Genomic DNA, 16,081 nt, shown 5'->3' with positions numbered 1-16,081 from the left:
ACACACACACACACACACACACACAGGCATCTTTTTTTTTAGTATATTTTTATTAGGAAATTGCTGTTTAATTTCACAGAACTATGCTATATTTCCAAAAGAATTCTCTCGTCTGCCTTCACACGCACATGAACTTGAGTGACATCCCATTCTGAATCCATAGGGTTTAATATGAAAACCACCAAACTTTACACTCGGCACAATGCAGTCAGACAAGTACCGTCTCCTGGCAACCGCCAAACCCAGACTCGTCCATCAGATTGCCAGATGGAGAAGCGTGATTGGTCACTCCAGAGAACACGTCTCCAATGCTCTAGAGTCCAGTGGCGGCGCTTTACTCCACTGCATTCCACGCTTTGCATTGCGCTTGGTGATGTAAGGCTTGGATGCAGCTGCTCGGCCATGGAAACCCATTCCATGAAGCTCTCTACGCTGTTCTTGAGCTGATCTGAAGGCCACATGAAGTTTGGAGGTCTGTAGTGATTGACTCTGCAGAAAGTTGGTGACCTCTGCACACTATGCCCCTCAGCATCTGCTGACCGCTCTGTCATTTTACGTGGCCGACCACTTCGTGGCTGAGTTGCTGACGTTCCCAATCGCTTCCACTTTGTTATAATCCCACTGACAGTGGACTGTGGAATATTTAGTAGTGAGGAAATTTCACGACTGGACTTGTTGCACAGGTGGCGTCTGATCACGGTACCACGCTGGAGTTCACTGAGCTCCTGAGAGCGACCCATTGTTCAGATTTTTGGTGCTGTATCTTCTCAACAGCATTTCAGAGAACATTAGGAATGCAAAGTTCACAGGTGTTTTTAAATCCAGATTAAATGCACATTTATTTAGGCTATCATGCGTTTAGAACAGGGGTCGGCTACATCCGGCTCCTTTACTGCCCTGTTGTGGCTCCACAGCTGAATCAGATCAGTAGGTAATAATAAAATAATCCTCCTCTACAGTAAAATAAAGCTCTGCTGATCCTTCAACTCAGTTTAACAGTAAATGGTCTTAAACTCTGGAGTTAATGTAGAACTGCTGATTCACCCTTTAACCCTGAAAGTTGGCACACAGACTGCTGGTCACCATAGCAACACAGACAACAAAACGGCAAAGAGGAAGATTTAAGATGATCATTGATCATTTTGAGACAAATTGACCGATTTGCATTTATAATCACTCCGGCTGGTTTCCTAATACGTTAAATCTGCAACGAGAAACTGTCAAACACTAAAAAGTAACAAAGCTGAGGTCAGTTTCTTGTTCAGATTTTCCCGTTCCACCTTAAATGGTGTAGCAGTTACTGTCTAGAGCCTGAGGCGCCATTTAAGGTGGAACGGGAAAATGCGAACAAGAAGCTGGAGAATGAGAAGCGACTTCAGCCTCTTAAAAAGTTGAACTATTCCACGTTTGAGGAAAAGTTTCCTGCTGGAGATGTGGGAAAAGCAGCCATAGCTGAGCTGAAGCTTAAAGCAGAGCAAAGTACGTCTGTGTTTTCATTAATATCCATCCATCCATCCATCCATTTTCTAAGCCGCTTCTCCCTCAGGGTCGCGGGGGGATGCTGGAGCCTATCCCAGCAGTCTTCGGGCGAAAGGCAGGATACACCCTGGACAGGTCGCCAGTCCTACGATATGTCCTATGATATTTTCATTAATATCATAGTTTTAATCTATACTAGTACATTAATACATACTGAGACATATTTACAGCCAAGATGGTAAAATAGACAATACAATGTTGCGGCTGCCAAGGTGGTTAGACTTTTGTTGAAAGGACAAAAATGGCTCTTCTTAACATTTGGGTTGACGACCCTGACCTAGAAATATTCCGGCTCATTTCATCTCTCTCGTTATCGGATATCATTTTCATTTGGACAGTAATGTTTCTTTCTTGTCTGTGTCTGTGTGTCTGCCCTGCGATGGACTGGCGACCTGTCCAGGGTGTATCCTGCCTTCCGCCCAAAGACTGCTGGGATAGGCTCCAGCTCCCCCCCCCCCCCCCCCGCGACCCTGACGGAGAAGCGGCTTAGAAAATGGATGGATGGATGGATGTTTCTTTCTTTCCAGTATTTGTATACAGTCCTGTGTAAAGCACTTTCAGGTTTTGTAAAAATCATATATATTATATAATATACATAATAATAATATACATATTATATAATATACATAATAATATACATATATATAATAATTCTCAATATTAGTATTATTATAATAAAAAATGTTATTCAGTCATTGCTGTCCATTGTAATTTCCATTATAATTAACTTTACTTCTCCTCTTATTTCATTTACAGTTGCCATTTTAAAGATTTTTCAAAAGTAGAAATTTTATTTTTTATTTATTTATTTTATTATTTTTATTTATTCATTTTATTCAAACTTTGTGACCATGGACATCTTTATTCCTGCATTCATGTACATGATGGGCCTCCAGTGGATAATATCCAATTCACTTGCCTGTTCATCCATAAGTTATTGAAGTATTTCATGTCAAATCAAGAAAGGAGCCCATCAACGGAGCAAAAAGAAATCGATTTGACAGAAGCACCCAATTTGGCTGTGAGAGTGTGAAGGAAAAGCCCATTGGCCTGCTTTGTGTCTTATTGTGCGAGTGGTTTCATTAAACTTTAACTGCAGAGGCCTTCTGGCTTAAAATCTGTTTAGTTTCACCCCAAACCACCCCCATCCCCCACCCTCCCAACCCACCCCCACACCCATACACACACTCGCCGTCTCTCGCTCCACGCAGGCCTGATGGATCCCATTTAATCGCAGCCAAGTCACACGAGCGCATTCGCCCCAGAGAAGTTTGCATCTTTTGACAGACGACCCTTCGCCAACGCCTCCTTTTCATTAAGGATCGTAATTTGGACGCCTTCCAAATCGCTCCTTTATTCTTCAGGGCGAGAAGAGCGCTAATTAAACCAGAGTCTCCGGCAGGAGTGGAAACACACAATTACACACCTTCCTTCTGCTCTGTGTGTGTGTGTGTGTGTGTGTGTGTGTGTGTGTGTGTGTGTGTGTGTGTGTGTGTGTGTGTGTGTGTGTGTGTGTGTGCTCACACGGGGCCTTTTGTAGGTCAGGAGGACACCAGGACCAATTCGTCTTACATGTTTGTGGACGCTGCTGTGCAAAAGACTAAGGCACCTGAGATGATTATATTTAAGAAAGTCATAGAACAGAATGAACACAAATAATATTATGCATAACATATCGCTGTTGTCGGAAGAAAACCTTGTATCTCCAAAATTGGAACTTTACAGGAGAAAGAAAAAACATACTGTAGTTTTAATGCAAGTCAATGGAACCAGACATCTTTCCAAGTCATTTTGGGCCATTTCTTTTGCTCCATTCATGATGAAATGTACATACAATGTAAAGGCCAACAGGTCCTTTGAAATTATGTCAAAAACTGAAAAATGACAAAAATGGAGATCCGTGGTTTTCTTCTGACAGCAGCGATATAATATGACTGCCACTGTTTATACGTCCCTATATGTTGCATGTTGCACTGTATTATCCTTGTATTGCACTCCCAGGGCCAGTTCCCGAACCTCCAGCCCACGGCTGCCCCAGTACTATTAACATAAGCTATTGTTTACAGTGTTGAGTCATTCAGGTTCATTCGCTGGTTGTGCGATGTTCCACCACCTGTCACCTGTGTAATATTTATGCGATTTTACTTGCTTGTTCTTGCACTGGGCATTATATTTTACAGTTGTTTTAGTATATTTTGTTGTATATCTTTGCTTCTTCTATTACTATTTACTATTTACTATTTACTTTGTGCTGCTGCAATAGATGGCTTTTCCTCTGGGATTAATAAAGTGATCTATCTGTCTCTCTGTCTGTCTATCTACCAAATAATACAATAACTTGTGACTATATGTCTATCTGTGTGTTTGTGTATTCATTTCCAAGCCTCGACTTGAGCCCAGTATTGATGGTAGTTTTGATCCAATGCCTGGTTTGGTTAATCAGTACATCATGAAATTAAATCAAGTGTGCTCTTGATGGAATTTACCAAATCCGTGTGATGGCATGAGGTGTTCAGGAGAAGCCTGGAAACTGTGTTCTTCAAACTAGCTCACAGGTTATCTATTACTTTTTTATGTATTTATGTTTATTTTCATATATTCTAACCACATACAATTACTGTTTATTCTCTGAATTCAACATATTGAAAAATAGCATGAAGATATTTCCACACCTCCAAAGCTCAGTCTTAGAAGCTGGTTGATTTTCTGAAGTGATCAAACACATTCAGTGGTGAGGTCTGGACTCTGGGGTGGTCAGTCCACCATTCAGCTTCTTTGTCTGATGTGTCCGTCTCCTTTTCTCAGTGAGGTTCTTCTTGATCAGCTAAACGTCCTTTCAGACCCACAGCGCTGAGTGGTCTTCTCACAGTGGAAGGATGGACAGAAACACCTGTGGATGTTTTCAGATCTTTCAGATGCTTTCAGTGCTGTTTATCTGATGTTGGGCAGTTTTGGGGTCGACCAGGCCTTCCAGGTGGTTGTTAGGAGCATCATTTTTTGTAGCTTTAACCATTTTTTGGAAACTCCTATTATTTCACTTTTTCTTTGTGCAAATGAATCTATATTATCTCCTGAAAAATAAATAACTCATACTTAATCACTGGTTTAACTGGAAATTAGATAAACGTAGGGTTGTCTCTGACTTTTGTAGAGTACTGTATATACACATTTATTTAGGAGGGTGTTGTAGGTCAGCCAGATTCCAGGCCCCTTTCATTGTGTTGTGTGCATAATCTGCATGACTAATGTTGTAATCGTAATAATTAATACCACTTCACTCCCACTGCAGCTAATTATGCAGTCTCACATCACGGGCTATTCAGTAGCCCCCCCTGTGAAGGAAGGTTAAACGTACAAACAGCCATTCATCGCCAGCTCCATGGATTTGCATTAAAGAGCACATAAAGCACATCATGGCGTTTTGGTTTATCAGGAGAAAAGACCGTTTTTAATGCATCTGTCCAGCAACGGCTTTAAATGGCTAGCTTGGACCTTGATAGGCTCAAATACATTATTGCTAAAAGCTTCTGCAATTATTATTGTAACGTGGAGCGAGGAGGCGGATGCACATGCTGAGATAAGCGACTTTTATTGTGGGCAAATCCAAAATCAGGGTCATGGTCAGAGAGCCAGCACAGAGAACAGATCGGGTGCATACATTACCTCAAACAAGAACCAAACACGAGAATACAATACATACATCCAACAAACCGCACAAACAAACAAAGACCAACGACAACTAGGGGCAAACACAAGGCTTAAATAATCACAAGGATGATGAGGGACAGGTGGGAAACAGGTGAAACAGATCAGGGGCGGAGTCAAGAAAACAAGGGGGCAGGACTGATAACCAAAACAAACACACATGGAAGATCAAAAGTAAACAAAAAGCACATGGGGGAGACTGGGAGGGGCCAATCGTGACAATTATTTGATTTTCAGTGTTTTTTTTTCAGTGTTTTTTCAAAGTATCTGATATTTGAGATTTTAAAATATCTGTATAATTCAAACGCTAAGATGTAAACAAAGTCATGCAGAGTGGTTTGATGTCAACTGGTTTATCATAGCGAAACTTTCAGACTCAGATGTCTTTACAGTGGTGGTGATGGGAACCAGGGGTTACCATGACTACAACACAAATATAGCCAATTTATTTACTTTTCAAAACCACCAGTGAAGCCACATGGGTTTTATATGTAATGTTGATGATGATAAAATGGCCAAAATTCAGGTGGACACCTGGTTCCTATCAAAACCACTGTGAAAAATTCTGATTCTGTACGTTTCTCGAAAATGAAGCATTTCACACCAAACCACTCTGAGACTCTGAGAACTTGAGCTGGAGTTCTGGGCAGCTTCTGCCTGTAGCTAGAAGGCCAGATCCCTCCTCAAGACTGTAGGAGGATTAATGCAGGACTGAGGAATGGGGAGGAGATGGGGTGGTGGTGGGGATTGCGAACACTTCATCACAGGCATGAAAGGTAAAGATGTGAATTAATAGGGTGTTGGATTGAAAGAAGGAGGGGTTTCAGCCATGCTCCTCCCCCCAAACTTCAGTTATCACATAACTACATTTAACACCTGAGTGCTGATGAGTGCTAACATCTCTATTAAGAGGTACAGCGCATGGCTATTGGCTTTAATCACACGACAGGCCTTTTCTCAGAGGTTCCTTTAGTTTTACAGTTTTTTTCAAAGAAAAATAGAGAAACATATCGCTACTGTCAGAAACAAAACCTTGTATCTCCAAAATGGTAACTTTACAGGAGAAGGAAAAAACCTACTTCACTTTTAATGTAAGTCAGTGGAACCAGAGTTCTTTCCAAGTCATTTTGGGCCATTTCTTTTCGTCCTATCATCATGATATTTACACACAATATAAAGAGCAACAGGCATTTTCAAATTATATCAAAAACTGAAAGATGACAAAAATGAAGATGGGAGGTGGTTTTCTTCCAACAGCACCGGTAAACAGCTTTTCTCTGCGTTCAGTAACTGTAAACTAAAAAGGAAACATGCTTATTTGTTTAAAGCACTGTGACAAGCTGAAGCTAGCCATCATCAAACGGTAGCTTGGAGATAAACAGAGAAGCCGTTGGAAAGGGAGGAGGTCTGTGGAGATGATAAACAAGGCTGAACTCCTAGAAGTCCAGCTGGGGTGGAGATACCAGGAGCCTGTGAAGTAATGGGGACCAGCAATAAGGCAACACTGCCCTCCTCCATGCTAGTTTCTCCTCCCACTAGTCCCATATCAGGATAAACCCATGTCTGGCGTCCATCCTTCGGCAAGCCTCTGATAACACTCACACAAACCTCCTTCATCTGCTTCTCACACTCTTCTGACCTCCAGTATCTTTTAGGCCGGGTCCTCTGGCACCGTTTCAATAGCATTTGAATTTTACAGCACCAAATGATCTCCTAATTGTAGATAATGTTCTTGTTTTGCTCCGTTTTATTGCTTGGAGCTTCTAATTTATGATCCCTGGCAGTAAAGAAGACAGTCACTCTTTATTCTGAGAGTCCACTACAGAGATATTTTGTATATGACTCATGCTCATCAGCTAACATGCAGGTAAATATATATTACATGCAAATGAATGTTAAGTTGAATGGACTAGATTATCCTAAATCTAACCATAATGTTAACGGCAGACTCCACAGATATTTCAGCAGTAATTAGTGCATAATTCAGTGGTTGAGATGTAAATAGTGATTTGGTAACAGTTCTATCTTCTTGAGCCTCAATTCAGCCACAGAGCTCGTCCTCATAGTCGTGTGTAAAGGGTGAGGTCATATTGGGAGGTTTAAAAAACACATTTTTCTGTAATTTTAACTACAATAACCTATACATGACTATGGAATACATGATTTAAGTGACATAAAGAAAACAAATGGCAAATACATATTATAAAATATTTCATGAGAGTTGTGGTCCCCAGGAGACGTGTCACTGGTGTGACTGCGTTTTTAAAAAAAAAACAACTCTTATTTTGACATAAAAGTCACACTGATGACATCAGTCATCTTCTGTTTCCCTGTTTTCTGAGGTTCTATGAAGAAAAGCACACGGTGAGTCCACTGTGTCTTTCAGCTGTCAGAGATTTATCCGTTTCGCTCCTGATTTCTTATGAAGGTTTCGGTTGACGTCACTGGTGTGACCGACTTTATTCTGAGATACTTGTGAAAAAATACAAATGGATTAAATGACATGCTTTAGTGGATTTTCCATGACGACATGTGGTTTGCTGCTCTGTAGCAGCCGTCTTGACAAAATGCATTTTTCATTAAAAACGTCTTTGACCTTTCTTATGTGTAGCACCAGTGACGATCAGTGACACCAGTGACTCCTATGGACAGATAAAAAAGTGGACGTTTCTGTCGAATTTCCCATCTAAGCAAGTGCAAACATTTTAAACGTCATCAGCCTTTCTACTGTTTCTCCTTATGAGATGTTGTAAGAACATGCTAAGATCATTTAACCAATGTCTAGACATTATTTCTTGAAATAAGCAAAGTTATCTTCATTATTTCTTCCAAAAAGTAAACATAAAAATACATAAAATCTACATAAAATGACTTATTAAAACAAATAAAAATGTGTAGAAACAAGTCCTTACAGCAATTTCATAATGAGAAATAAGACGCTGGGTTAACTTAAAGTTTTGAGTCACATATTAGCAGTAGATATATTTATTAACTTGATCTCCAAATTTTAATGAAGTTACTTTTTAAAGTAAAAAATGATATATATTATAATTGTATATTATTATAATTATTATAATTATATATTATTTACCTAATTTATAGAAAATCTTCTCGTATCAAGTCATTTCATTAAGTAAAATTGTCTCACTATATATATACATATACATACATACACACACACACACACACACACACACACACACACACACACACTAACTAGAACACAAACCATAACTTAACTATAACTAAACCTAATACTAAACCTTACACTGCAAATACTATCTTGTTAAGTAAAATTATCTTAAATATAGTCAATAAATCTAATATTTCTCCTGTTCAGGTTGTTGTAAGACTAATTTAAGATTATTTACCTAATTTATGGACATTTTTCTTGTATCAAGTCATTTTATTAAGTAAAATTGTCTCACTATGTTGGCTTATTGTGCTTGTTTTAGAAATGTGCTTGAAACCAGCAACTTCATCTGCCTCCTGTAATTTTACTGAATACAATTACATAAAACAAGCAAATAGTGTCTAGAAATAAGATAGGTAATCTTATAATGAGTGTGCAACCATCTCAAAATGGGAAAAACGAGATATATCGACTAGATTTTAAGATCATTTCACTTGACAAGGTAGTGTAACTGTAACAATGCTGAAAATGAGCTTTGCCCACATAGTTTGTTGACTATTGGAGCATCTGTAAATAATCCATAGGGGACTCTCAAAGCATTTCTGCGAGTCGTACATCTACTGTACTGTGAAGTACAGGTTTCTTGTAGACGTAATCCAGGCCTTTCCTTGTCATTAAGCAGGATTTCCTCTGAAAAGCCCGAGAAATGCTCCTCACAGAGGTCAGTCAGAGGTCGCCCGGTGGTCTTTGAGATCACCTTGCTGTCTTTTAGTGCTTTGACGTCATCCGCATTACATCAAACCTCTGGCCGTTGGTTCAGGGCCGCTTTATTATTCATCCTGTCAGGTTTTGACATTTGCATTTTGGTCGGACGCATTTTTAATACGGCTGCATCGCCACAGCATCGCTCTGCAGCTTCCCTGCTCACACTGCGTATTTAATGTACCCAATTAAATCGTGTCACAACGATGCAGTTCATTAACATGCAAATGGCGTCTTATGAAGAGATTAGTTAATTGCGACTCATTTGCATAATTAATGAACACTCAAATGAATAATGCTTTGGCAAATTTGTGCTGCGCTGTTACGAAATAAATTATAAAAGACAGGCCGAGACCCATTGTGCGAAAGCCTTCTGCCTCGTGTGAAATAATAAAAAGCATGTGGGAGATGGATGATGGCTGTAACATCACGTCTCACTGAAGAAAGAGATCCAATACCGATTCGTTGGTATTTGTGGGCTTAAACATGAAGTTTAGAGTCAGAACAGCAGCGCTGAGTTCAGTTACTGGCATTTGCCAAGTGGTTCTCTCTCCTTCAGGGCTAATCTGTGTAGAAGGGCTGGGCGATATCACTGAACTGATACCAAAGCTGATATTTCAATACCGATACTGGTACCGATACTTTCAAAAGACATACATAAAAATGGAAAATTGGAAGTTTTTTATTTCTACAGTGAACATTGGATCCTTTTAAACAATATGCAACTGTTCATTTTGTGGTCCAGGACAATATTTAATGAAAATAGGTTTTCGGGAAAAGAAGAAAAGTAAGAAAAGTAGTTTCTACAATACACAATGATTTGCTGTGGAACAGTCTCTCTCTGTCTTGAGTCTAAAATAAAAACTAGCACAACGAAGTCACGTGGAAGCCAAACACTTTTGCATCATTTCTTGTGTCGGGACCAAAGGCTGTCCCCTTCAACGCCAGGCCTCCAACATAATATCATGAATAAAAAAGAAATCTTTTAATACCAGCTAAACACTTTCACTAATAACTGTTTTAAGTCTAGGTTCTCAAAAGACGTTAAAAGGGAAGGAGTCTTCGGATGCTGAGTTTGTGGAAAAAGGGAAAAAGGCTTCTTCTTTATTTCAGCATCAGGTGGCACAGGGTCTCGAGAGACCCCGACTGCACAAACAGTGTTTCAAACAAGAGTTTATATGCCGTTTACCTGGGGTAATTTGATATCCCGCCCACCTTACTTCTCAATGTCATGCCTTCGGGACTCAAATTCCCAGAACGCTCTGGGAGATCACATGATGGAGCAAGGAGACTCGGACTCTGTTTTGGCAGACTCCAGCCTCCAGAATGCTACACAGGATCACATGACGCCACAGCGGTCCTATCAGAGATCTCAATGCCCAGACTATTGATGCTTCGCACCTGTGCCTAGTTACAGTGATTAGGCACTAGAGAGCATTTAAACTCAGGCTGGACATTCTACCGTTGTGATGTATTGTTTCTATGCGATCACTGAGCGTTCGACTTCTGTTTTGTTTGCCTTTCCCGTGTATCGACCTGCTTTTGTGCATTTCCTGATTTAGATTTCTGCCTGACCCTTTCGTCTTCTCCCTTCTTGGATCAAGGTCAAGGTCAAGGTCTCCGACTTTGATTTGTGATTTGCCCTTTCTGGATATATCTGTCTTGTTGCCTAGTAAAACCTCCTATCTTCTTATCCGGGAGCGTCTGGTACTCTGTCGCCTCGTCACGCTCAAATGTTTCTATTAGCTCATTCTCTAATCAATCTGGCCATCGCATGATGAGCTCACTCCTAAAAACTGGTTTCAACCCATTTTTACCAGCCTGCCTTACCTTCCAAGGTCATCACGCCCCTCTTCACTGGGCCAGGAGGTACACACAGGCCTCTCTGTGAACCCAGGGGCTTTCCAGTGTCTATAATCTCCTGTGGAGACAGACTAAGGCCGAGTTTTGTTTCCTTGAAGTCGCATCTTACCTGCCGTCTTGAAAGTTTACATTAATCAATATATTAACAACGTAAGAGAAGTTCGCTTCAGAGTGGGCTCAGGGCAACCCCCCCTCCCCCCCCCCCAAAAAAAAAAACAGAAAGCAAACTAACCACCCTGTGATAAATTAATAAAATGAATATGAGGACAGGCCACTGTTCCAAATACTATTAAAAAGGCTGTTTAAATATTGAAAAGGCTTTGAAAATAGATCTATAAAATTAAGCCAAATTTTAGGTCTTTTGTAGTAGTTAATCCCAAACTGCGAAAGCAGCGACTAACAAATTACTAGGCTATTTATATAAAAGTGAAGGAAACCCAGACTGGTGCAGCCGCATGTCGTGGCAGGACGGCTCCTGCTCGTTGTTTGAGTCTTTTTCAACTTCAAGTCATAATCAGAGACCAAAACAAAGCCAACGTCCCGAGCAGTGCATTGGGCATTTTAAGACTGGAAGACATCAACCTAAGACAAATGAAATAAAATTTAAATTAATGAAAAAATGAAAGTAATCTTATATGGGGAGGCACATTATTTGTTTTCGCACTGGGGCCTGTAAGATCCTAGTTTTGCCACTGTGCATAACCTGCACTTTTGGACTCATGTGGCAGTTTAGTATAGAGAGTATGCAGCCAGCTTAGTACAATTAGTCTCACAGAAAATAGTTTGCGGCTGTCAGAACAAAACCTCGTACCTCCAAAACGGTAACTTCACAGGAGAAGGAAAAAACCTGCTTTAATCTTAATGTAAGTCAATGGAACCAGAATTATCTCCAAATAATTTTGGGCTGTTTGTTTTGGTCCCTTCATCATGAAATTTACACACAGCGTAAAGGGCAACAGGTATTTTCAAATCATGCCAAAAACTGGAAAACGGACAAAAATGGAGATACAAGGTTTTGTTCCATCAGCAGTGACTTCATATAAATAATTGATATGGATATTTCTTATATGAGAACTGAATCTCTAAAATATAATATACTATATGAAGCTCAACCAGCATTTCTTCTGAAACCAAGGATATTGATGGAGTTTGTTTCCCTTTGCCATTGGAACATTGCTGTGAGGATTTGATCGCATTCGGCCACAAGAGCACTAGTGAGGTCAGGTACTGATGTTGGATGGTGAGTTCTGGATGCTCCACCTCATCCTGAAGGTATTGGATGGAGCTCCATCACTCCAGAGAACATAGTTGCACTGCTCCACAGCTTTTCTATGAAGATTATACAAACTGCGTGCACGTCTGTCTCAGCAAAGGGTGCTGAGCAAAGTAGCTGAATTCACTCATTACTTTAACTGGGCATAGTGTGGTCCAGTACGGCTCCATGCCTCCCTTCTGAGCGGGTATGAGATCTGGTGATAGTGGCTGTGATCTTCAGTGGCCAGGCATGGCAGCATGAGCAAAAGACGATAGTCCACCACCATGTGCTATCTGATAACCTCTTGCCCTGGAATGCTTTAATGCTGTCCTCCGCACTCCTGTGTGGTCAGTTTGCAGCAGCTGGAGTTAATGAGGACCTTTCTCTTTTCCACAGAGCCAGACAGAGACCATACTGAGTTAAAGAGCTGGAACTGCTCTGCTCACGCTGTGGATGATCGGCTATCTGTAACCCATTGCAACATCTGACATGAAACATCTTTATATGGGAACATATTGACCCCTTAAATGACCCAGGTCCACCAGCAAGCCCAAAGTTTTATAACACACTTCTATAACCTACGACTATCTCAACCGCTTTGCAGTGAAGTCCCCGTAGTTACTGAATAATAAGCCTCTGTATGTAATAAACCTCAGATTTTGTTACACAGAGGTCAAGCTTCACTCTGGAGTCCTAACAGTGGAAGTGAAGAGGTTCTCTAAGCCTGGTATCTGTGTATTTACCACTGAAAGGAGAGAAAGGTATCTATATTATAAGGCTGTGCATTTCATCATAGCTTTGTTTCTGGACAATATAAGCTTCCCCTACTTTCAATTATTCAATAATGTTATTTTAATTTTGTGTTGCAATATCTTTACCTGTTAAAATGTTCAATTCTATTGCACTTGAAACATATTTCTAATTTACACACCGATCAGGCATAACATCGTGACCACCTCCTCGTTTCTCCGCTCTCTGTCCACTTTATCAGCTCCACTTACTGTATAGCTGCACTCTGTAGTTCTACAGTTACAGACTGTAGTCCATCTGTTTCTCTGATACTCTGTTACCCTGTTCTTCAGTGGTCAGGACCCCCATGGACCCCCACAGAGCAGGTACTGTTTGGGTGGTGGGTCATTCTCAGCACTGCAGCAACACTGACGTGGTGGTGGTGTGTTAGTGTGTGTTGTGCTGGTCTGAGTGGATCAGACACAGCAGTGCTGCTGGAGTTTTTAAACACCTCAGTGTCACTGCTGGACTGGGAATAGTCCACCAACCAAAAATATCCAGACAACAGAGTCCTGTGGGCAGCATCCTGTGACCACTGATGAAGGACTAGAGGATGACCAACACAAACTGTGCAGCAGCAGATGAGCTGTCGTCTGTGTTGTACATGGTTGTTTATACAACCTCTTTGACAATGGTTCTATATAGCACCAAAAAGGGTTCTTCTTTTGTTACAAGCTTGACACCATGGCAATAGAAGAATGCTTTTGGGTGCTGCATAGAACACTTTTCAAAAAGATTCTGTATAGAACCATGTACAAAACATTCTCCATCAATCTGAAAAACCATTTCACCATGCAAAGGGTTCTTTGATTGTTCATGGTTATATATAGAACCATTTTCCTTACTACAGAACCCGTGAAGAAGTATCTTTATGTTAGGAGTGTATAGACACTTCCATCCCCCAACAGCTATGGGAGACCTGCAGCCTGACCTTATAAGTCATAAACTCCTGCTTTAAGACGTTTTATGTATGTAATTATAGCAATTTAAGAGATATTATACAAGCTTATGACCAATACCAATACCATACTGCGTCCAAGCCTTACATCACCAAGCGCAATGCAAAGTGTCAAATGCAGTGGTGTAAAGCGCCGCCACTGGACTCTAGAGCAGTGGAGACGTGTTCTCTGGAGTGACCAATCACGCTTCTCTGTCTGGAAATCTGATGGACGAGTCTGGGTTTGGGGGTTGCCAGGAGACGGTACTTGTCTGACTGCATTGTGAGTGTAAAGTTTGGTGGAGGGGGGATCATGGTATGTGGGTTGTTTTTCAGGAGTTGGGCTCGGCCCCTTAGTTCCAGTGAAAGGAACTCTTAAAGCTTCAGCACCAAGAGATTTTGGACAATTTCTCGCTCCCAACTTTGTGGGAACAGTTTGGGGACGGCCCCTTCCTGTTCCAACATGACTGCACACCAGTGCACAAAGCAGGTCCATAAAGACACGGATGAGCCAGTTTGGTGTGGAAGAACTTGACTGGCCTCCTCAGAGTCCTGACCTCAACCCGATAGAACACCTTTGGGATGAATTAGAGCGGAGACTGTGAGTCAGGCCTTCTCGTCCAACATCTTATTATCACATATCGTATTAAACCCTATGGATTAAGAATGGGATGTCATATGCGTGTGAAGGCAGACGAGCGAATACTTCTGGAAATATACTGTATATTGCACATAATTACAGGCTTTATAGGAAGTGTTACTGTAATTTTAAGTATGCTTCAGTGTGTATAAAATATAGTATATATGTACCGTATTTTCTGTATTCTTTAAGTATGGCATTGATGTTCTTACGTATGCTTATTTTCATGGGGTAAAGGTCAAACTATGCTAGAAAAATAATGCCATGGCATCTTTTTAACACATTAAGCCCTCATAGAAACAAATCCAGTCCTTCATAACCAAAACCGTCCCCACTCTCACACCACATCTTTCAAAGTGCGAGTGATTAAGTAAAGTCAGCTACTCGATGATTATGTTTGATTTAATCGCCTTTAATCTTTCACTGCGTTTTCTCTGAAGATTTTCTCTGCGGATTATTATTATTTTCATTTCTCGCACCTCCCACTGAGCCACTGATGAACTGTTTTTCCAAATGTTTTCATTTTTCTCTGCATTTTCTAAAGTACGAAAAGTAACATCAGAAGCTCTTGAGAATGAAATTGAGAAACCTCAGTTCAGGTTAGGCTTCATTGCTGCTGTGGGTTGACAGCATGCCTGTATTATACAGTTTAGGTGGTAAAGTTTGGGAATATTAAGAACTGGGAAAAAAAATTCGTCTGTAAAGATGGAAATAGCAGTGCTGCAGCTGGAGGAAGAAAAAATAGATGATTTGATATTTGTGTGTACATGTGCACATCATCCTTCATGTACTGTATGACGACTCACTGGCCCTAACAAACATCAACAAAGAGGCTAAATGTGGGGCTTTTTTGCATTTTTGTCACTAATCTTTGTAAATCAGATCGAATTTTGAGCATTCTGGCAGGACTTGCTTACTAGGCTCTAATATGCCTTCGGTCCGTCAGTTTCTACATCCACACCTTGTTCAGTGGCTGCTGGAACCACAGATTCGAGCAGGTCCATAACTGTTCAAAGTACCAGGCACTAATGTTTGACCGAGTTCAGGACCGTTACATCATCCATACATACAATCATTCATTCAATGTTTTAAGTATTTTGTAAACAACATGAAGTTTGTTAATGAAAATAAACTACAATTATCTCTTTGCAGTCATTTTCTTGCTATCTACTAAAATTTAACTGCCGCTCTGGTAATGAATTTTATCTTGACCTGACCCCTTAAATGGCCAGGATCCACCGGTGGGCCTAAAGTTTTATTGCACACTTCTGTAACCTAAGTTTGCTCTTAAGTCACTGTGGTTACTGAATAATAAGCCTTAGTATGTAATAAGCCTGAGAGTTTAAGGGGACACTCATGGTTTTTGATTTATTATAACATAAGTATAAAGTCTGTTTTATAAGATCATACTGTATATTAGTTGTGTTATATGTTTATGCTAGATATGTATTCATTTCC

Source organism: Pygocentrus nattereri, chromosome 6 (assembly GCF_015220715.1).
Source record: "Pygocentrus nattereri isolate fPygNat1 chromosome 6, fPygNat1.pri, whole genome shotgun sequence".
In the NCBI taxonomy this organism is placed as follows: Eukaryota; Metazoa; Chordata; class Actinopteri; order Characiformes; family Serrasalmidae; genus Pygocentrus; species Pygocentrus nattereri.
This window is presented reverse-complemented; position numbering follows the sequence as displayed.